General features: G+C 45.7%; 1 protein-coding gene and 1 non-coding gene across 4 annotated transcripts in view; both read right to left on the bottom strand.

Annotated features, from left to right (window-relative positions):
- B3GALT1 (beta-1,3-galactosyltransferase 1) overlaps positions 1 to 23227 on the bottom strand; it is a 359452-nt gene that overhangs the window by 271924 nt on the left and 64301 nt on the right. The window lies entirely within an intron of this gene.
- On the bottom strand, positions 4070 to 4139 carry TRNAE-CUC (transfer RNA glutamic acid (anticodon CUC)). The gene has a single exon. It is a non-coding gene; the product is annotated as a tRNA-Glu (tRNA).

Here is a 23227-nt window from a genome sequence, read left to right as displayed (position 1 = left end):
CACACACACACAGCAAGGTTTCAATGGCAGGCTATGGCTGACCATCCTCTTCCATAACTAGTGATGGGAAAGCCTGGCATGTGCTCATGGGCCCACCTAGCCAACAGCTCTTCCCTCCTCCCCAAACAAGCATTGCATAGCCGTGAGCTATGCTGTGCAGGGCTACCCAAGATGGACAGGTCATAGCCGAAAGTTTAGATGAAGTGTGATCCACCTGGAGAAGGAACTGGCAAACCACTCCAGTATTTTGCCAAGAAAACTCCATGGACATAAAAAAGGAGAAGCTTTGAGAAGAAAGTGAGAGTTTCCAAGGTATGCTGTGGTTCATAGGGTCACGGAGAGTTGAACACAACTAACACGACTAAACAACAAGCAAAATGAATCATGTAAGCATTTACTACATGAGGTAGTATGTTTCAAGTCTCAACACTCTTCTTTCAAAGGCTAGTGGGGCCTTGAGAAACACAGTGTGATGGCAATGTTCCCCAAAGAGCAAAGCGTGCAATACAGTCATACCTCATGCTATGTTTGCTTCAGGTTGCACGTTTTCAGGTTGTGTCCTGCGGTGACCTGGAAGTACCGGAAAGGGTTACTTCTGGGTTTCGCTGCTCGCGCATGCGCAGACGCACAAAATGATGTCACGCACATGCGCAGAAGTGACGAATCACGACCCGCGCGTGCGCAGATGCGGGTTGCGTTCTTTTCAGGTTGCAAACTGGCCTCCAGAATGGATCCCGTTCACAAACAGAGGTACCACTATAGCTCATTCCCACACCAGGTGACTGTTTCCACAGCTTCATTAACATGCAACCCCAAAATTCTGGATCCCCCCCAAACTGATGCCAAAGCTTAGTGCCAGTTCTGTGCTGTTTTGTGCCATGGACCAAAAAACCCAACCTTGTCTAGTTGACTCCAAACAGGCGCCAAAGTTTTGTATTACGTTTGTGCCGTTGGCTTACAGTTTTGTGTCTTGGCAAACAGTAATGGCTGTCATCACCCCTGGTCTTCCCCCATTTCATCTAGTTGCCTGTACATCTTATCTCACTTTGGACTGTAAACACAGAGATGATGTGAAACACACCATGAGGGTGACTTCACAGATCAACGTTTTTACAACCTGGTGTCCTGCTGGACTCCTGTCAGCCCTATAAAGACCAAAACATCTGTAGAGTGCCATGTTTGGGAGAGCTGTCATTGCCATAAACAAATAAGCTAAATACTGTGTGTTACTTGCTTGAAAAGCAGAACCACAACTGATAAAATGAAAACGTGGCCACTTTGAAGGCAAACTAATTCTATCGTTGTGATATTCAGTAAACTTTCATTTAGGCATTAGCGGCATTTCCTATTCACAGTATGGGACAATCTTTCCTGCAGTAGATGTACCCAGCAATTTAAAAAATTGAGCCATCATTGTATTTTACTTCGCTGTACTGTTCGGACTGCCAAGTCTAGAGTAAGCCTAAGGCACAACCTTTGACCTGAAAGACACTTAAAAAGAAAAAAGCTATAAGTCACAATGGTCAAGTTAAGCCATCTAAAAATTGATTCAATCTTTCTTTTGTATCACACTTGCTTTAAGGTAAGGTGAACTGATGGCACTTAAGAGATTTTAGTTCTTGCTATAAAAAAATATTCCATTAAATGGGAACAATTATGTCTCTGGCTGATGTATGAGCTAATACTTCCAGTTGTGACCTAATTAAACGGTACTTCATGGCAAGAGTCCTGGAAAAAAAAGAAATTATTTGTACATTCACAGTTCATGTTAGAAATCTCAGGAGTTCTCATTAACTGAAAATTACAGTAGCGCAATCATCAGCGCCTTTGTCATTTGCAGCTAAAATAGTCTCTGGGAAGCTGTGAAGTATTTCAAGGTCTCTATGATTCTGTCTGAGCCACAAAAGCTAGCTGTTACAACTCTTATTTACCTTGCTGAGCGCTCATTTGCTGGAGGAGATAGAGATAGTCTGCCTTGCGGACAAGTTTGTCTCACAACAAATCCCCACAGAAAGTGGTTAGGCTGCTTGCCACATATTTTAGAAGGCAAGTGGGTATGGAGCCAGACCCAGGATGGGGAACCCCAGGCCTTGGGGCCAAATGCAGGCCTTCAGGCCTAAACCCTCTGCACCACCACCACCTGTCCCTAGGACGTATCCCTCACAGTCCCTGCTTTCGAGCCTGCTTGAAACTTGTCCTTGAACTTTGATAGTGTCTGCTTGCCTGGATAGAAGACAGAGGACAGTGTGTGTGTGCAGAAACTACTAGTCTACTGTACAAACATATCCTTTAAATATTGCTCTTCCTACTGGCCCTGCCCCTCACTGGCAAGAGGCATTTCCTTAAGGAAATATGGCCCTCAATGTGGAAATTGGTTTCTCATCCATGAGCAGAGCTGGGCTGTGAGACTGGGGACTTTGGAGGCAGGCTTTTAACTATATCTAATGATAACTTTAATATTCCTTGTAAACTGCTTAGAGGTTTCATTATAGGCATTTTGCTATAAGGAACGAATAAAAAGACGGCCAGTCATGGGAAGATGAGTACGTCGAACAGCTTCTCCAGCTTGCACAATGGATCTACGTGCAATGCAAAAACACAGATTTATGGCTGCAGGTTCCATTTATTAATGAGAACATGGGTTATTTTTTTCATAACCATGTGGAATCCTGGTCCATGTTTTTGTGCCTTGAAACCTAACTCAATGTTAGGCTGGAGGAAGATTCCTACAGCTGGGTTATTCTTATGCCAATTTTGGATTCCCCAAGTTTGTTTGGTTATTATTCTTTATTTATTTTTAAAAATAAATAAATTGCTGTGAAGCATTTGGGACAAGTTCCAGTATTTTTGGAACAGCCTTGCCACCATCTGGTACCTGTACCCACAAGGGTATTCAGCTCTTACTCAAAGAGGCAACACATTCATTAACAATTGCTTGTCTCTGCGAGGACACAGATGTGTCTGGGACCGAGCTTCATAGATTATAGCTCCAGGAGATTAATGATGCTATTTCATGTTCCTTCAATGGGCAATGGACCTCACCTCTGATTCTTTCCTATGCAATGTTCCAAGCTCCAGAAGATGCCATCCTCCAGGGTAGTAGCAGCTGAATGCAGGAAAGAGGTGGCATCTGTGCTTAAGTATGAAACATTGATTCAACTGAACATCTGAAGCTGCCTTGGATGCAGTCAAATTATCCCTCCATCTATTTAAGACCAAGATAGCCGAAGCTGATGGGAGCAACTTCCCAAGCTCTGTCTGGTAGAAATCTTCCACAGCCCTACAATCCAAGTTCTTCTTAAAAGGAGATGTTGCCTTAGAAGGAACCTAGAACTTTCTGTATTTAAGGTATGGACTCTGTCGCTGAGCTACAGGTTCCTCAAAGTGCAACTGACACAATATTCCAAGATTGTAAGGAAAATGGATGTTGTCTTGAAAGAAACTCCATGCAACCAACATTTCAGATATATGAATGCAGGGAAGGCACTAGAGATGTCATTACAGCTGCAGTGCTTTAATTCCCCCTTTTCGCAACATCTCTCTAAGGATAGGCAACCCCTGCCTTCAAACAGCAACACACACAATGGAAAGGAGGCATCAGGGTGGTTGTCGGCAGTGCTGCAAATGTTTGTGGATAACAGTGAGCAATTTTGGCTCAGCCCTAATGTTGACAGTAAAATCGAAGTGTGACAATTTGCGCATTCAGATTTTCTGCTGAAAATTCGTCTTAGTTCCTCAGACACACTTTACTGATATTCCCTCACGTCGCTTCTTTTTTATTTTTTAGTTTTTGTATTTTCTTCCTCCTAACCGCAATCCTCTGAGGTAACTTTGTCATTCAACTTCAACACCTTGAATCCACAGTCTGCAAGTTCTCGTATGTCTTTTACATTTATCTCTTCTGAGATGTTTACCTAGCATAATTTTGTTTTACCTTCTGTCTCTCTCCACACAAACACACACCTTTGCATCAGCCTGCCTGCATCCTAAAATCAGCCACAAAGCTCCTATTCAAAAGCTTAGAATCACAGAATTATAGAATTGTAGAGTTGGAAGGAATCAACTGTTTTGCCCAACATGGGGTTCGAACACACAACCCTGAGATTGAGAGTCTCACACTCTACCAACTGAGCTATGGCTTGCCACTAAATGCCAGACTTGTCATCCCCTCTCCCTGGCTCCATCCTTATGCAATGCCCTCCCATGGGAAAGTCTGTCAGGCCCACTCCCTGACTACTTTTAAATTGGCCTTAAAGATCTGGAGACTTCTGTCCACTTTTAATTGAATAAAGTCTGCGGATTTACATCTTTTAAAAAGCTGTAGTTTTAACTGCCACTTGTATTTTTTGGTTTGTATTGAAGTAGAACACTAATGCTGATGCTTGGTTTTTTACAATGTTTTTGTTTTACATGTCTTATTTGTAAATTGCCTTGAAAGGGGATATAACATTTAAAAAAATAAATAAATATGTGCATATGGATGAGATATTCTCTCTCTCTCTCTCTCTCTCTCTCTCTCTCTCTCTCTCTCATATTTTTCACCTCTGTGCAAATGCTGTTTACTCTTCCAGCCTTGTCCTCTTTTCATTCTTCTCATACACAGGCAGACACTATTTCTCCAGTGCCACATTCCATGCAGATTTATTCCACATTTATTTTATTTATTCAAGTTTTGCTCTTTGGAAAATGTCACTAGTGATGCAGCAGGTAGAAATTATTTTAATTGTTTAAAATTCATCCCTTTAATGTTTTGTATTAACATTAAATAGCTATGCAGAGTGAAAAGGGGGCACAGTGCCCTTGTTTGCAATCCAAAACAACAAAAACAAATTATTTTTTAATCTTGACAAATGCATGATTTACTGTTTAAAGAGGTTTTAAAAAGAAGGATGGGGGGGGCGGAATAACAGAAATATTCTACCAAGGTATCATAACCATGGTGTATTCGGAATAGTTCAGCGTTAGCAGAATGAGTGAGAAGTTAAGAAAGCTCTCTCAAAGGCCTTGTGTCAGGAGGCAAATGTATGTTTCTCCCCACCGGGCACCTATACAATTTGAGAGTGGAACTGGGCACACTCACCAAACAACCAGTGCTGAAACTGACCAAATATTCAAACTGACAACACAAATTTAAGTGGTATAAAGAGCAGTGGTGGACTTTTGTCTCTCAATTTTCAGTGGCACCCTGTGTGACTAAAATTTGGCATGCTTCTTTTTTATGCCTCCCTCAAAAGCAGATACCCTAAAACAACTTCTGTGAAGAGGATTCATAAGCAAAAACATGACTGGTTGTCTGCTTTTTAAATCCAAGGTCTTTCTCCTTCAGTAACTGGGTCACTTTCTATTTTAAAAAAGTGAAGTGGTGTCTGTTGCGTTAGGATGTGTTTACACATTGTGGCATTATCCATTGGTGAGGCAGGGTTGGGAGGATGTTTTCATCTTTCTGTTTGATCACTCCAGTTTTAAGTGGTTGCTGGCAAGCTGTCCTACTATGGAATTTAGAAGTGCTCTTCCCTTTTTGCAGATTGCTTTTCCATCCAGAAAAACCTCACCAGGCTCAAGACAAAGAGCAATCGGAAAAGATAAATATCACTTAGCAGATTTACACATCTTATTTAAATAGCTTGACTTCCAGCAACCCTGTCTGAAATTATGTGTGTTTTGCATGAATCTTGACAAATCTAGGTCTGTGAAGGTATACTTTGCAATCCCAAAAGTAGGCCACCTGTAAATATTTATTACTGTTGCTACAGCCAAACAGATTTGAAAACAATCCTCATTGATGTCAACTTATCTCTTTCCAACAACCCCCCCCCCGTCCTCAAATGAAGACGTGGATTAGTCAAGGCTCTGCCCTTTTTAAATTAACCCGCTCCAACAACAAGACATTGTAACAAATTATTCCTCTGAAATTGAGGTATTTCTGAGTTACTTGCCTCCCACACCTTTTTATTCTCACTCCAAACCAGTTTCAGTTTATGGTATTTCCTAGCTCAGTGTGGCTTTGCTTTTATTTTTAATTAACTCTGCTGCCTTCTTTTCTTCATTGGATGTTGCAGTTGCTGTGCTGCCTTGGAAAACAATTTTTGTGCTAGATATTCCTGCTATCTCTTCTGCCATGGATGTGCTCTGAGCTGCCAGAAAAGTGTGCTATGGTTATGGCACCTCTTAGCATTGTGGTGGAGTGGGAGTGCGGAACCCTTGTTTCCATAACTGTCATCCCTGGCCATTGGCCATGCTTCCTGCAGCTGATGGGAGTTAGGGTTCAGCAACATCTGGAGGATCAAAAGTTCCCTCCAACTGTATTAAAAAAAATGGGGGGGGGGTAAAGGACCCCTGGATGGCCAAGTACAGTCAAAGGTGACTATGGGGTGTGACGCTCATCTCACTTCAGGCCAAGGGAGCTGGCGTTTGTCCACAGACAATTTTCCAGGTCAAGTGGCCAGCATGACTAAACCGCTTCTGCTGCAACGGAACAGTGTGATGGAAGCCAGAACGCACAAAAATGCCATTTACCTTCCCTCCACAGCGGTACCTATTTATCTACTCGCACTGGCATGCTAGGTTGGCAGGAGCTGGGACAGAGCAATGGGAGCTCACCCCATCTGTCTCAATCATTCACAATATGCAGCAACACTCCATCTTATGCAATGCACGTTTCCCATGCTTTACAACATCAGAATAATAATAATAATAATAATAATAAATTTTATTTATATCCCGCCCTCCCCAGCCGAAGCTGGGCTCAGGGCGGCTAACAACAATAAACAATACAAAAGTACAACACAAACAACACTCTAAAATCATTCATTATAAAATTAATTAAATTCAAGCCACTGGCCACTATTGGGCCAGAGCTCCGCGAAGATTGCCGAGGGAGGGAGTCAGGCTGTGCCCTGGCCAAAGGCCTGGCGGAACAGCTCTGTCTTGCAGGCCCTGCGGAAAGATGTCAAGTCCCGCAGGGCCCTAGTCTCTTGTGACAGAGTGTTCCACCAGGTCGGAGCCACAGCCGAAAAAGCCCTGGCTCTAGTTGAGGCCAGCCTAACTTCTCTGTGGCCTGGGACCTTCAAGATATTTTTATTTGAAGACCGTAAGTTTCTCTGTGGGGCATACCAGGAGAGGCGGTCCCGTAGGTACGAGGGTCCAAGGCCGTATAGGGCTTTAAAGGTTAAAACCAGCACCTTAAACCTGATCCTGTACTCCACCGGGAGCCAGTGCAGTTGATATAGCACCGGATGAATGTGATCTCGCAGCGAAGACCCCGTAAGGAGTCTCGCTGCAGCATTCTGCACCCGCTGGAGTTTCTGGGTCAGTCTTAAGGGCAGCCCCACGTAGAGCGAGTTACAATAATCCAGTCTGGAGGTGACCGTCGCGTGGATCACAGTGGCTAGGTCAGGGCGAGAGAGGTAAGGAGCCAACTGCTTAGCTTGGCGGAGATGGAAAAATGCCGCCTTTGTTATAGCTGCAATCTGCGCCTCCATGGAAAGGGAGGTGTCGAAGATTACACCCAAACTCTTAACGGACGGTGCTGGCACTAACTGCGCCCCCGCAAGAGATGGGAGTTGCCCCCCCAATCCCATATCGTCCCGTCCCAGCCACAGGACCTCTGTCTTCGAAGGATTTAGCTTCAACCGGCTCCCACGTAACCATCCAGCCACAGCTTCCAGACATCTGGTCAGTGTGTCTGGGGCCGAGTCAGGATGGCCATCCATCAACAGATAGAGTTGGGTGTCATCGGCATACTGATGGCAACCCAGCCCAAAACTCCGGACAAGCTGGGCGAGGGGGCGCATAAAGATGTTGAAAAGCATTGGGGAGAGTATCGCACCCTGAGGTACTCCACACACCAAGGAGTGGCGCGATGACAATTCCCCCCCAAGCGCCACCCTCTGTCCCCGACCAGAGAGAAACGAGCGCAGCCATTGAAGGACTGTGCCCTGGATCCCCACGTCGGCAAGGCGGTGGTCCAGAAGTTCATGATCGACCATGTCGAAAGCTGCTGACAGATCTAGAAGAATCAGCAGCCCCGACCCGCCTCGATCCAGCTGTCTACGAAGATCATCTGTTAGGGCAACCAGAGCTGTCTCGGTCCCATGACCAGCGCGGAAGCCAGACTGGAATGGATCCAGAGCCGATGTTTCATCCAGAAACCCACCAAGCTGTTCAGCAACCGCTCTCTCAATCACCTTACCCAGGAACGGAAGATTCGAAACCGGGCGGTAATTGGATAGATCTAAAGGATCTAATGATGTTTTCTTTAAGAGCGGGCGCACCACTGCCTCCTTCAGTTCCCCTGGGAATGTCCCCGTGCCAAGGGACAAATTGATGATATCCCCCAGGAGGGCCCGCACCTCGTCTGGACACGCTCTAATCAGCCAAGACGGGCACGGGTCGAGAGGACAGGTGGTGGGCTTTCCAGCTCGGAGGAGTCTGTCCACATCGGCTGGGGATATCCGGTCAAAGTGGTCCAATACTGGACCCGAGGACAGTCGAGGGGCCTCCAGTTCCTTTATTGTATCCAAATTGGCAGGGAGGTCATGGCGGAGCAACAAGACCTTCTCCGCAAAAAAGCTCGCAAATGCCTCACAGCCGAGTGTCAAATTGTTATTTAAATTTGGCTGTCCTTCAAGGGACGTTAAAGACCTGATTATACTAAATAATTGCGCCGGGCGAGAGCTAGCGGATGCAATGGAGGCCGAGAAGTAAGACTTCTTAGCAGCCTTCACCGCCATCTCGTAGGTTTTCATAAAAGCCCTATAAGATGTTCTTGAGGCTCCGTCACGGGCACCCCGCCATACTCGCTCTAGCCGTCTGAGGTCCCGCTTCATTTTCCGGAGCTCCTCGGTAAACCAGGGAGCCCGGTTTCTGCGGGGTCGCAGAGGGCGCTTCGGTGCGATCTCATCGATGGCTGCCAGGAGCTGGATATTCCAGCCCTCAACAAGCTCAGTCAATGAGTCGCCAGGGGGAGCAAGGTCCCGCAAGGCTTGGCGGAATCTATCAGGGTCCATCAGCCTCTGCGGGCGAGCCCAAATCGGCTCGGCACCTAAGCAGGGTGGGGGTGGAAAGTCAATCCTGGCTTTCAGAGCGTAGTGATCAGACCATGGCACCTTCATCGAAGGAGACATGATCACATCTATACCTACACCAAAGATCAAATCCAGCGTGTGGCCTGCTTGATGTGTGGGGCCCGAAACAAACTGGGAGAGCCCTAGTGTCGCCATGGAAGACACCAGGTCCAGAGCCTGTGAGGAGGGAGTGGCATCAGCATGGATGTTGAAGTCCCCCAATACCAATAGGTTAGGGAACTCCAAGGCCCAGCCGGCCACCGCCTCCAATAGGCCTGACAGGGTGGCTGCTGGTGCGCTAGGTGGCCGGTACACCAGCCAGACAGCCAAGCTCTCCTCGGAGCCCCACACTAGGCCAACACATTCAATGCCGGGGATCGATGGTGATGGTAGAGCCCTGAAAGAACAATCTTCCCGGATTAATAATGCCACCCCTCCCCCCCGGCCCACAGTCCGTGACTGGTGGAGGACGGAGAAACCCGGGGGCGCCATCTCTCTTAAGGTAGCTGTTGCCCCTTCGCGCACCCAGGTCTCCGTCACACAAGCCAGGTCGACCCCCTGCGAGATAAAGAAATCTCGCAGGGTGGCGGTTTTGTTGCCTATAGACCTGGCATTGCACAGCACCAGTGACGGAGGTGAGTAGTCCTTGCTCGCCCTACCCTCGTCCCTCGGGATGAGGCGCAGATTGGAAGGGGTACGAGCATATCCATATCTCGATCCCCTTCGCCTATAACATCTGCCCCCACCGCCATACCTCCCTCGCCCCTCCACGGTAGCAATCCCAAGCCTCATAGTAGCCTCCATTGATGGCAATTAATGTTATTCTTTCGCAGCCTAAAACAATAAAACCTTAAAACAATAAAAACAAAAAACAAAACAACCCAGAAAACAATAAAACAATACAAATAAAAACTGCAAAAATTACAAATTCATCAAAATCTAACGCATTCCCAAGCCCACCCAAACATCCATCCCACCCCCATATATAAAATCTAAAGGGAAAGGAACATTTTAAAACATGTTAAAAAGAACTCTGCGCCCCTCCGGGTCCTCCTGGGCAGTAGCAGCATCAGTGGCAACAACCGTCCCTGTGAGGCCCCACCTGGGCCAGATAGTGGCAGGAGCAGTCCTTGTGAGGCTTTAGGCCCCGCCCAGGCCAGATGGTAAGTGGCAAGAGCAGGACCCTCAGACATTCACAGGGGAATCCTCCTGGGCAGCAGAGCAGTCCTTTTGAGGCTTCAGGCCCCACCCCAGGCCAGATGGTAAGAGGCAGGAAGGAGCAGGACCCTCAGACACTCACAGGGGAGTCCTCCTGGGCAGCCGAGCAGTCCTTTTGAGGCTTCAGGCCCCGCCCCAGGCCAGATGGTAAGTGGCAAGAGCAGGGCCCTCAGACACTCACAGGGGAGTCCTCCTGGGCAGCAGAGCAGTCCTTTGAGGCTTCAGGCCCCACCCCAGGCCAGATGGTAAGTGGCAGGAAGGAGCAGGACCCTCAGACACTCACAGGGGAGTCCTCCTGGGCAGCAGAGCAGACCTTTGAGGCTTCAGGCCCCGCCCCAGGCCAGATGGTAAGTGGCAGGAAGGAGCAGGACCCTCAGACACTCACAGGGGAGTCCTCCTGGGCAGCAGAGCAGTCCTTTGAGGCTGCAGGCCCCGCCCCAGGCCAGATGGTAAGTGGCAAGAGCAGGGCCCTCAGACACTCACAGGGGAGTCCTCCTGGGCAGCAGAGCAGTCCTTTGAGGCTTCAGGCCCCACCCCAGGCCAGATGGTAAGTGGCAAGAGCAGGACCCTCAGACACTCACAGGGGAGTCCTCCTGGGCAGCAGAGCAGTCCTTTGAGGCTTCAGGCCCCACCCCAGGCCAGATGGTAGGTGGCAGGAAGGAGCAGGACCCTCAGACACTCACAGGGGAGTCCTCCTGGGCAGCAGAGCAGTCCTTTGAGGCTTCAGGCCCCACCCCAGGCCAGATGGTAGGTGGCAGGAAGGAGCAGGACCCTCAGACACTCACAGGGGAGTCCTCCTGGGCAGCAGAGCAGTCCTTTGAGGCTTCAGGCCCCACCCCAGGCCAGATGGTAGGTGGCAGGAAGGAGCAGGACCCTCAGACACTCACAGGGGAGTCCTCCTGGGCAGCAGGGCAGTCCTTTGAGGCTTCAGGCCCCACCCCAGGCCAGATGGTAAGTGGCAGGAAGGAGCAGGACCCTCAGACACTCACAGGGGAGTCCTCCTGAGCAGCAGGGCAGTCCTTTGAGGCTTCAGGCCCCACCCCAGGCCAGATGGTAAGTGGCAGGAAGGAGCAGGACCCTCAGACACTCACAGGGGAGTCCTCCTGGGCAGCAGAGCAGTCCTTTGAGGCTGCAGGCCCCGCCCCAGGCCAGATGGTAAGTGGCAAGAGCAGGGCCCTCAGACACTCACAGGGGAGTCCTCCTGGGCAGCAGAGCAGTCCTTTGAGGCTTCAGGCCCCACCCCAGGCCAGATGGTAAGTGGCAAGAGCAGGACCCTCAGACACTCACAGGGGAGTCCTCCTGGGCAGCAGAGCAGTCCTTTGAGGCTTCAGGCCCCACCCCAGGCCAGATGGTAGGTGGCAGGAAGGAGCAGGACCCTCAGACACTCACAGGGGAGTCCTCCTGGGCAGCAGAGCAGTCCTTTGAGGCTTCAGGCCCCACCCCAGGCCAGATGGTAGGTGGCAGGAAGGAGCAGGACCCTCAGACACTCACAGGGGAGTCCTCCTGGGCAGCAGAGCAGTCCTTTGAGGCTTCAGGCCCCACCCCAGGCCAGATGGTAAGTGGCAGGAAGGAGCAGGACCCTCAGACACTCCAGCCCACGACATTCATGGGATAGGGAAATAAAATATATAATGTGATGCCTTGACATGGACATATCTGCAAATATGGGGGGGGGGTGGAGATAGTCTAGTGCAGGGTTTACCAAAGTTGGGTCTCCAGCTGTTTTGGGGCTACAATACCCACCATCCTTGCCAACTATTCCTGCTAACTAGGATGATGGGAGCTGTAGTCCAACAACAGCTGGAGACCCAAGTTTGGGAAACCCTGGTCTAGTGAGAATGTATTGGATGGGCCACAACATAAATGTGTTGGCATCTTTCTGTCTTGGGAGTAAATGGAGGACTGCACCTTTGGGAATGAAGTCAAACTATTGGAAGGTTGCAGTGCCTCTTGTGGCTGTAGAGACTGATGCAGAAGAGACACATTTTGTTGCAGCTGGAGCAGATGAATGTTTCTGGTCGTGCTGCTGCAGATGCACCACGGCATTTCTTCTCTGTGCTCCTCCCAGTAGTCATTCCTCCTCTGGTCACTGCTGTGGATACATGACCTGTCTGTCTGTCTCCAGGCACTGTGGTTTTCTGCAAGCAATTCGCACATAGCGAGGTTGATATGGCCAACCTTCATGTCATGTTTACAGACAACTTTGTGAAGCAGAGTTGGTCTGCCAATGGGCCTGGTGCCTGAAGCCAGCTCCTCAGAGAGCACATTGTTGGGGATTCTGTGAACATGACCAAGTCAGCATAGATGTCGCTGAGATAGGAGTGCAAACATGCTGGGAATGTAGACTCGGGAGAGCACATCTTTGTTTGAAACTCTGTCCTGCTATGTGATAGACTAACTATTTTCCTGCCACATCACCTGTGGAAGGCATTGAGGCGTCACTCCTGAGAGCTCATCTTGGTATTGGATGTTAGCATCAAATTCTCCCATATCCTTTTTGAGAGGCGAGCCATTGCTGTAGTTGCCAATATGCTTGTCCAGCTCGGCATCAATGGAGAGGCTGCTGTTTAGGGTGGAATCCAGGTGGTAGTAGAATAGAAATAAATGTCTCTGAAATACAGGGGGGATGGGACTCACACACCAGTAAATATTTCTCTTCACAAGCCAACTTGCTACTTCCTCCCTCTAAAACCGTAAATTTTAAAAATGCTTCCTTTCTTGTCTTCCTCAACTCTTTCATTTTGAGCAAAGTAGTAATTTGTAGGTGAACACAAGCTGTAATTTAATTTGAGATGGTGCTGTCATTAAATAATGCCACACAGTTGCCTAACAAAATCCTGTGTAAACAAAAAGTAATTCAGCAAATTGGGTAAGTGCATCAGCAACGCTAATGTAGTTGTGCTGCGTTCCTTTATAAGCAAAGTGAATAAAAGTAATAATGTTGACAGATGTTCCCTTTTTTAAAACCTTAATAGCTTATTCCAAAATACTTAAACTCTACAAAAAAGCCATAAAACAGGACTGCAGGCTGCTGCTCATGATAGGGCCTGGGATAGCTCAGTCTGTAGAGCAGGAGACTCGATCTTAGGGTCATAGGTTTGAGCCCCATGTTGGGGGAAAGAGTCCTGCATTGCAGGGGTTGGACTAGATGACGCTTGTGGTCCCTTCCAACTCTGAGTCTATGATTCAGTGAGCAAGCGTCTTCCTTGCATTCGAAGGAGTAGCTACCGGCACTTTGTTGTTTAGTCATTTAGTTGTGTCCAACTCTTCAGGACCACATGGACCAGAGCACTCCTGTCTTCCACTGCCTCCCACAGTTTGGTCAAACTCATGCTGGTAGCTTCGAGAACACTGTCCAACCATCTCATCCTCTGCCGTCCCCTTCTCCCTGTGCCCTCCATCTTTCCCAACATCAGGGTCTTTTCCAGGGAATCTTCTCTTCTCATGAGGTGGCCAAAGTATTGGAGCCTCAGCTTCACGATCTGTCCTTCCAGTGAGCACTCAGGGCTGATTTCCTTCAGAATGGATAGGTTTGATCTTCTTGCAGTCCATGGGACTCTCAAGAGTCTCCTCCAGCACCATAATTCAAAAGCATCAATTCTTTGGCGATCAGCCTTCTTTATGATCCAGCTCTCTCGTCCATACATCACTAGCTACCGGCACTATACAGGGATAAATCTTTCTACTGATCCGCTGTTAAGCAAGAGCATTGAATCCTGCAAGGTGCTGCTTCAGAGGTGAGGAGGAGGAGAAGCCTGGCAGGAAGAAGAAAAGCTCAGGTGGGAAAGCAGCCGCCCAACCTCAACTTCTACCATGAAGATGATTGCATCTCCTTCTTCCGATCTACACATCACCCTCAGACAGCCCTGAATTAATATGAACCCTGCAACCCAGCCAAGGGTATCTCAACCCAACACAACTCACATTCGGAGCCCTCCAAATCAGTCTAATCTGTTGCATTGTCTGAAACATGGAAATGTTCTATTTTCGTGTTCGCGTTACTCTCTTTCCTGTTCATTTGAAGCTATTTAATTAGGTTACTTTATACAATGTTTAGTTTAAACTGTTGAATTAGATTAGCGTATTTATATCATTTTCATACAAATATAATTTTTTGTATTTATTGCTATGCTGATAGCCAATTGTTTCTAACATTTCTCAATGTTTATATTTATTGTTGCCCGTTTTACATGTTGTGAGCCACTTTGGACACAATTTTGAGCAAAGTGGCACATAAACAAACAATGTCCCATTTAGCAGAATAAGCAGGTGCACCCACAATACATAGTTCAGTTGGTTAGAGTGTGGTGCTGATAATGGCAAGGTTGCAGGTTCGATCCCCATATGGGACAAATGCATATTCTGCATTGCAGGGGGTTGGACTAGATGATCCTCAGGGTCCCTTCGAACTCTACCATTCTATGAGTAGTCTATGAATCTGGTGCACAGCCCTAGCAGAAACCTGGTTTTCCATGCTACCCTAGCAAAAAAGGGCTACAGTAAAGTAGAGAAGAAGTGGAGAAGTAAAATGATAACTCCACTAATATACTATCATTCCACACTATATATACACCTTATTTAAGCTGTAACTAACCACCCACTTTTCTCTGTACTGACAAGCCCGGGGTGACTAAATAGAACAATGTTTTTAACTGTAACTGCTTTTAGATGTTTTCAACTGTAATTGTTCTTAGAATGTTTCAATTGTTTTGGAATGTTTTTGCTTTCAATTGTGGATCTGTTTGCTGCCTTGGGCTCCTGTGGCAGGAAGGGCAGGATATGAATTCAGTAAATGCCTCAGTGCTGTTTTACTCGCTGTTTTCCATGTTGTGCACATAAATGCTTTAATCATAATAATTGTGTGTTTCTTTGCTAAATTTCGCCTACTAATCAAGGAAACGGAGACAGAGTATTGGTGTTCACTGAGATAATCTATGCAGTACAGAACTGTCTTCACAGTTCCATTACCACACATGTTAAGGCAGGAGTTCACACACGCTGTGTGCATATGTATATAAGCAGACCAGCAAAACTGGGTCATCATTTTTGAAATTTTAATCCAACAACCCAAGGCACATGATAGCTGATTTACCAGAGTATCATGTGACTCAGTGACGTGGTCAACTGGCCTACTGAAGCCTAGGATGACTGCTTGGCTAACCTATGGAAGCCTACTGAGGGAACTTGAGTGTAGTCAAAGAAAAGGGAAGCAGACAGGGCTGGATAAGGGTTATAGCCCTTAAAAGGTACAGCTGCCAAGCAGCGTTGAAACTCAGATATATAAGCTGGGCACCAAATGGCTCCTTAAACCAAGGTTACAGTCATCAATACGGAATGTCTAGTTGCCATTTTGGGGAACGACGGCTCTCAAGTCTTTATTTTTCAAACGATGCACTGACTGTGATTATCAGCTAAGCATCTGGCTAGTTCAGATGACAACCTTGAGCTAGGTTAAGAACTTTGAGAATCCAAAGACGAAAAGTCACTTGATCCAGGGACAGTTCACAAACACATATATATTGGCCTGTTCCTACCTCTCTTTCTGAATAGCGACACGAACCATTCATAACGTAGGGATAATTCTTCTCAACTGTGAGCAGGACAAGGGACAACAATTAACTATAACATTATTCGCTGCTCCTGCTCAGGCTGCACAGAAAAAGCATCTTAGTTCCTGAAATTCAAATGTGCAGATAAGTCCGCAGGATGTGGTATTAAGTGTGTAAAAACAGGCAAGGTCCAATGATTCCCCAGACATGTACCTTCAGATGGCAGAGATGTTAGGTGCCATCCTGGCGCCCAGGCATCTTCACTTGATTGGAGGTGGCCAATAGTCAGGTGCAAAGTTGCGACTGGCTAATTTTGAACACTACGATTAAGTGAGGAGTCAAAGAAATCTGCTAAGCAAGCCTCACAGCATGCTTGAAGTTGACAGAGTCTTTGTGAAAACCATGTTCTTACACACTTTCACACAAAAGTGGTGAGAAAGAGAGGCCAGATGATTTAAGAAAAGTCATTTTTCAAAGTGTACAGCTGGAACCAAGACATTTCACTACCAGAAACGAGCTTACAGCCCCCTACACACACCTATCGTACTGGGTTTCAGGGGTGATGGGGATACAGCTTAAGGTGTAAAGGCAGAGCAGGATCAGCTTTAAAATATGCATTATCCAAATAACCTCCATGGGAAGGAAAGGTAAGATCCAGACAACACCTGTCTCATCCAGTCTTCTCTAAGCTGGAACTGCAACTCCCAGCATCCCTGGGCATCGGTTGTGCTGGCTGCAGCTGATGGGAGTTACAGTCCAGCAACAAGTGTAGGACACCAGTTTGAGGAAGGCTGCCTATACAGTCGTAACTCAGGTTACAGCCGCTTCAGGTTGCGTTTTTTTGGGTTGCGGACCACCAAAACCCGGAAGTACTGGAACAGGTTACTTCCGGGTTTTGGCACTTTGCACATGTGCAGAAGCATTAAAATCGCGCTTTGCGCATGCGCAGAAGCGCCGAATCGCAACCTGTGCGGGCATAGACACGGGCTGTGAACATGCATCCTGCACGGATCACTTTCACAACCTGAGAGTCCACTGTAATCCTACAACTCTGGCGTTTTGATTGTGGCTCACCAGGCTCCTGATTAAACTGAAGTAGAGGTCATGTGGGCATTTGGGAGTTCCATGTCCTCCTAGATCTTAGTCTCTTGACGCATTTCATTCTGAAGGAATACTTGAATGAATGCTGGACGCTGTCCGGAAATCAACTTTATAGACCATCTGTTTCGATAAATCAAGATGCAAGAATACTGCACCAGCCAGTTGTCAAGAATGAAGAGTTGTACCTGCTAGCAGAGATGTTTTCCATTTCTTAACCACCATCCCGGTCCGTGACAGAACTGATTGGCTTTTCGACATATTCTTCTACATGCGGAGATAAAAAATGATCCCTCTTCAAATCACTATCTTTACGCCAAATTTGTTCAGGTCAGACCTGCTCAATATTGTAAATGTTTTGTGTTTTGGAAACAGAGAAGTGCATTAATCCAAAGCTACAGGGCTGTGGCATTTATCTTTGGAGAAATGCATTTTTTCCCCTAAGCAGAATCTGCAGAAGGAGAGCATGAGAAAGAGCTTGTGTATTTGTCATAATGCAAGCACAGTGCATGGGGTTTGCTCCTCCCACCACGGTGTTAACCACAAACCCACATTTTGGGACTGAGACGGACGTTAAATTAATCAACTCCAATCTCCAGCTTTGTAAATGGTTAATATACAGCAATATTTTAGTAAGGTTAATAAATGTGCACTATATAAAGACTGTGGTTAAGGCAATCATTTTAACTGGGTGCAAAGAGATAAGCCAAAAAAATAGAAAAAGTCCAGCATGAATTGCCTCCTTTGTCTAGATGGGCAATTTCCAGATTTACACTGGAAGCCATGTTCAGATTTTTTCTAAAGCGAATGTGAGTGCTGTCCATGGAAATCTATCTGGAACTGTTGTTTGACTATGGGTAGACACTATCCTGTCCATCCTCAAGTAAACAGAAGAAGCAAGCAGAGGTGTTCCTGGCAAAACAGTCAGAGCATCAATGTAAAGTCCTCTCTCCCCTAGGGGTGACGATGGTAGATTTGCTCTGGGGCAGGGCAGGGGGTAGTCAGCTGTCACTATTGCTTGGAATTCCCACTGGGTATACAGCAACCTCCATCTTTTTTGTGATGACCATCCTAACCAATTGGTACAGGTCTACCTGTGCTCACTACTACGAGGAATGACGGACCTCCTCCAGCACCTCTCAATTTAGAAATGAAACACTGATGAGCAAGAGAAAAAGGTTCATTGAAACCTTGTATTTTAGAACATCATTTCCGATCACTATGAAGTTGAGCTTACATGTGCTAAAGGAAGCTCAATGAATAGGATGACTGAGCTGGAGGAGCCACTAGCCATTGAAGCCATGCCATGCCACGCTGGGCTCCACGCTTGGACTCCTCCCAACGTTGCAGGCATGATGCTGCATGTGCACATTGCGCACCAGGTTCCCTCAATCTTGGGCACAAGACGGCACCTCTGGTGCTTGATAATCCCACTTGAGGTTCCAGGCAGGCAACAAAATCAGTTGGTTTTTAATCAATGGTTTACCAATCCAAACAGTAGCGGCAAAAGAGTGGTGCTGTGGTCGGATGAAAAGAGGATAAATACAGCTATATCCGGAGGACCACATGCATCTCGCTCTTATGCGGAGGACTGCATGAGTAAGTCATTCAAATTTTGCTCCAAGGTCCAGTTGAAGGCTTCTCAGTTGCCTGTCCTTATTCCTATCCAAGGCAGGTTACATTATTGTTTCTGCAGTACAGGAGCAGTTCATCAGTGGAACAGTCTGTCCAGATCGGTTTAGGAATCTTCCTTGGAGCTATTCAAACAAAAGCCAATGAAGAGTAAAGGCATCCATCAGGTGTGCTTTAGGTATATGTTCTCCAGCCTCAGGACCGTTGTCTACTACTAGATGAATGATGAATACCTAACATTTAAAATCTATAATTCCACAATTCAAGAAATATAGACACCTACAAGCCCTGCACACTTCAAATTAGACTGAGTGATAAATAAAGGCTAGAGCATTGTTAACAGTGACACAGGAAAGTCAGGTGGGTTGCGAGAATAGGATTTCTCCCAATGGCACTTGCCAACTGTTGGAAGTTTGTGTGCAAACTACAAAGTTTTCTATCCAAGTTATGCATTTCTTCAGTAAATAACTATTATTTTCCTACCTACAAGCATATCACTGTGTGTGATCACAACAGGTAAAGGCTATTCTCTAAGCAAGATTCACTAGTCAAAGATTGCTCATTCTGCACAGAATCACAGAATTGTTGGAAGGGACCATGAGGGTCATCTGGTCCAACCCCCTGCAAAGTAAGAATCTTTTGGCCAACGTGGGGCTTGAACCCAAGACCCTGAGATTAAGAGCCTCATGCTCTACCAACTGAGCTATTTCAATGAGTAACTGACCCAGTTATCCCAATACAAAGTCTTATTTCAATCAGACTTTTCCTGATGACCTTAAATGAGTTTTTCATGTAGCGACATTAAATAGCAAACATGCTGCCCTGAAAGTAATAAAATTATAATGAAAACAATCATAAGAATATTTTCCTGAATCTTTTGACACATACACTTAAATAAAATAGAAAGGGCTTACAACTTTTGAACATTAGATTTGGGTCATGTTAAATTACACACACTTTCTGCATTTTAAAAAATTCCTTTCTCGACAACTTTACTTTTTCAACCCACTACAGCAATTCCTTTGAGGCAGAGAGGCAAAGCATAGATCTAATTATGCAAACATGAAGCAAATGTGTGGCTCACTTTTTAAAAGTGTTCTTGCCTGGTCATAGTAAAAAAAGAGAGAGAGAGAGAGAGAGAGAGGAGAGAAAGGAGGATTGAAATTGTGGTTGCATAGAGGATACCATTCCTGGAGAAAAGACCTTCTACAACATCTCTCAGCAGTTCTGTTTCACAGCGATTCAATACATTAAAATGTTTGCATTTGGAGGCTACCCATGAAATGCCATCTATAAATTTGTAACATTGCAGGATTATAAATTTATAAACCTACAAATGTTGTGAATTCAGTAAAGCATGGAAGAACTGTGCGGTTCTGATGTGGGAAAAGGAACCACAGCCCTGATTCAGTAACACTGCATTACCTCAGGCAAAGCTCAAGGTGTGGAACTAAGGGTTCAGCACAATGCCACAAAGCTGGAAGGAAGCCTTCGTGGAAAACTGCAACTTGCTTCCCAACAAATATGCACAGATAACATCAAGCTGTAAGTAGAGATGCAGGAGAATTCGGATGAAAACAGACACAGGAGCAGAATTGCCAGTATTTGCTTATTTGCCCCATTTCCAGAACGGAAACCTATCTAGCCAACACAATTAGGATTTGCTGCTTAACAAACAATAAGTAATTGATTACATTCCTCTCCATTTGCGCTGTGTTTTCTTTGGATTGAAATGAATGGGGTGAACTATCATAATGACAGAGCCACTGATGCAATTTACATAATTATTCATGTTACATAATTTCATCACAGCAGACAGTGTGATGAATAATGTAGGGGGGGTTGGCAGAAGACAAACTGCAGCAGAACAGAAAGAGCACAGCACGCGATGAATAGAGGGTGGAACAGAAAATGGTGCATGTTTACATTCCCAGATGTAAGACCATCTTGACTGTGAGTCCTGGAAGCCCTGCTCCCTGTATTGCAGGCCTTTGCTCACCTGGACTGAGAGGGCAGGGGCCCAGACTGACTCCAGCTACAAATGCTGAAGAGGCCAGAGACCATCTTGGCTGTATCTTAGCGCAGAACCAGATCTTCATGCCTGAACTGCCACTACTGCTACTTACCTTGAGCCACCATTGGCAGGATTGGCAGTAACAGCAGCAGACATGTTCTATGCTTATGATAACATTGTATTCTCTTGCTTATTATGCTGTTTCGAGTGTGCATTTTATATTTGACTTCCTTTAGTAATGTTTTCTTTTGAAATGTTTACAGCATTTTTTTGTTAACTTTGATGCAATAAACGTGCCTTCTGTAGTTGGCTTCTTTTGTAACATTTTATTTTGAAATCTTTAAAATAATATTTTAGGTAAAGGTACCCCTGACTGTTAGGTCCAGTCACGGACGACTCTGGGGTTGTGGCGCTCATCTCGCTCTATAGGCTGAGGGAGCTGGCATTTGTCCGCAGACAGCTTCTGGGTCATGTGGCCAACATGACTAAGCCGCTTCTGGTGAACCAGAGCAGCGCACGGAAACGCTGTTTATGTTCTCGCCGGAGTGGTACCTATTTATCTACTTGCACTTGACGTGCTTTCGAACTGCTAGGTAGGCAGGAGCTGGGACCCAACAATGGGAGCTCACCCCGTCACAGGGATTTGAACAGCTGACCTTCTGATCAGCAAGGCCTAAGCTCTGTGGTTTAGACCACAGCGCCACTAAAATAATAATATTTTAGTTTCCTATTAATTATGTTGCTTTGAATGTGTACTTTGTGTGTTCCACCCTGTGGAATGCCTTCCCATCGGATATCAAGGAGATAAATAACCACACAACTTGTGGAAGATATCTGAAGGAAGCCTTGTATAGGAAAGTTTTTTAATGTTTGGTGTTTCATTATGCTTTTATATTTGTTGGAAACCACCAAGAGTGGCTGAGGAAACCCAGTCAGATGGGCAGGGTACAACTAATAAAAATATTATTATGACTATTGCTGCTACTACTACTTTATAGTTGACATTCTTCAGTAATGTTTTATTCTGGATAGTTTTATTTGATGTTTTAATGTGTTGTAAACTGCTTTAAGATTTTTTTTCGAAAAAATATAAAGTGATATAGAAATGCAAATAAGTCCACGTATCATTTGGAGACTTTATGTCTGTTGGACAGAAGCATACCAAGGGTTTGTGATTTGGCATGGAAGAGGAGCTACTGCTCAAAGGGACACTTTCATATTTCCCACAGGAGACATCCAAAAAAGTGCCCTCTGGATTATCTCCAGTCACATGTTTAAGCACGCTTCGCAGCTGGGGGGGGGGGGCGCGCAAGGAGGCGTATAACCAAAGAAAAGACACATTAGGTTACACCATATTTTCAAAGCCTTGGGAAATTACCAGACTTTTAAAAACCCCAGAAGCATAAAAATGAATGATATTGAGTGCGCTAACAGCTAACAGTACGACGTTCAGTCTTGCTTAGGAAAAAAATGCCAGTGTAATGCTTCCAGGAAGATTGATAAAAGATTAAATTACTTTCCTGCAAAAAAAAAAAAAAAAAAAGTGTAAAGACTTAGTGAGATCTTAGTACAGTTACAGGAAACCAAGCACTTAAACACATAAGCAAAGCTATAATATATTGTTGAGAAAATTCATTAGTTAACTGTGACTATGAGACGTTTGCATAAAGAAAAATGAAAGAAGTTATTTGTCCAGAGAAGCAGGGTCTCTCTATGGCTACTTTCTTGACAGGCAATGCATGCACTATCAACATATCCTGGAGGGTTGTCCATTGATCATTGCTGGATTGGATCTTTAACTGCAGCCATTGCTCTGACCATCTGTCAATCAGTTCTGACAGTTCCAGTCACCTGCTGCGAGGGCAGAAGCTGGACCTCCTCTTCCCAGAACAGGGGATCACTGCTGCCAGACCAGACACCATATGTTTGCTGATGGCACATAAGAATCTGTTTACAGAAGCCTGTATGTCAAAACTCTATTGTGTTGAGTTGTGTGTGTTTTTTTAAGCAGACTTTTTAAGAAATAAAAATAAAGAGTTAAACTTGATTTGAGACCGCTATCAGCCCTGTTGCATCAGAATCAAATGCAGCAAAACCATTATGAACAGGGATGTTAATCTGAAAAGGGAGAGTTGGAGAAATCTGAAAATAATTAGTTCTGCTGTTTAGATTTAGACACAGAGGGACAAAGTCCAGAGCTACTTGGGTGTCTGGTCTTATTATTTATAAGGTAACTCGCTTCACCTTAAAAATAACTAAAAGCAAAATCACAAAGCCCCTCTTCAAGTTATAGTAACTAAAACAGAAGCCCTAAAAAACTATGTGCAAACCAGGGCCTTTTACAGCTTCAGGTTTCACAATGAGCAGCATTAACGAATAGGTCAGTTTTTCTGCCCTTATTGCACCTGCTGATCTTGGTGGCCACAGGCTGTACCTCAAAGGGTGAAATCCCTTTGGCTCATGCCTTTTGGTTCCCGCTAGAACCTCATGCATGAATTTTAGTTACCCAAGGGAAACAAGAAATGCAGAGCTTTCTGAAACAGTCCCAGGTGAAGTCAAGTCAGGCAACAGGATTCTGGGTCAGGCTTTCATATGTGGCAGAACAGCTCCCTCAGTGGAATCTATTGAAAGAGTAGGCCTATTGCAATGGA

The sequence above is a fragment of the Podarcis raffonei genome, chromosome 1 (assembly GCF_027172205.1).
Source record: "Podarcis raffonei isolate rPodRaf1 chromosome 1, rPodRaf1.pri, whole genome shotgun sequence".
Lineage (NCBI taxonomy): Eukaryota > Metazoa > Chordata > Lepidosauria > Squamata > Lacertidae > Podarcis > Podarcis raffonei.
Note: the sequence above shows the minus strand (reverse complement) of the source record. Positions and strands in the feature narration are given on the sequence as shown.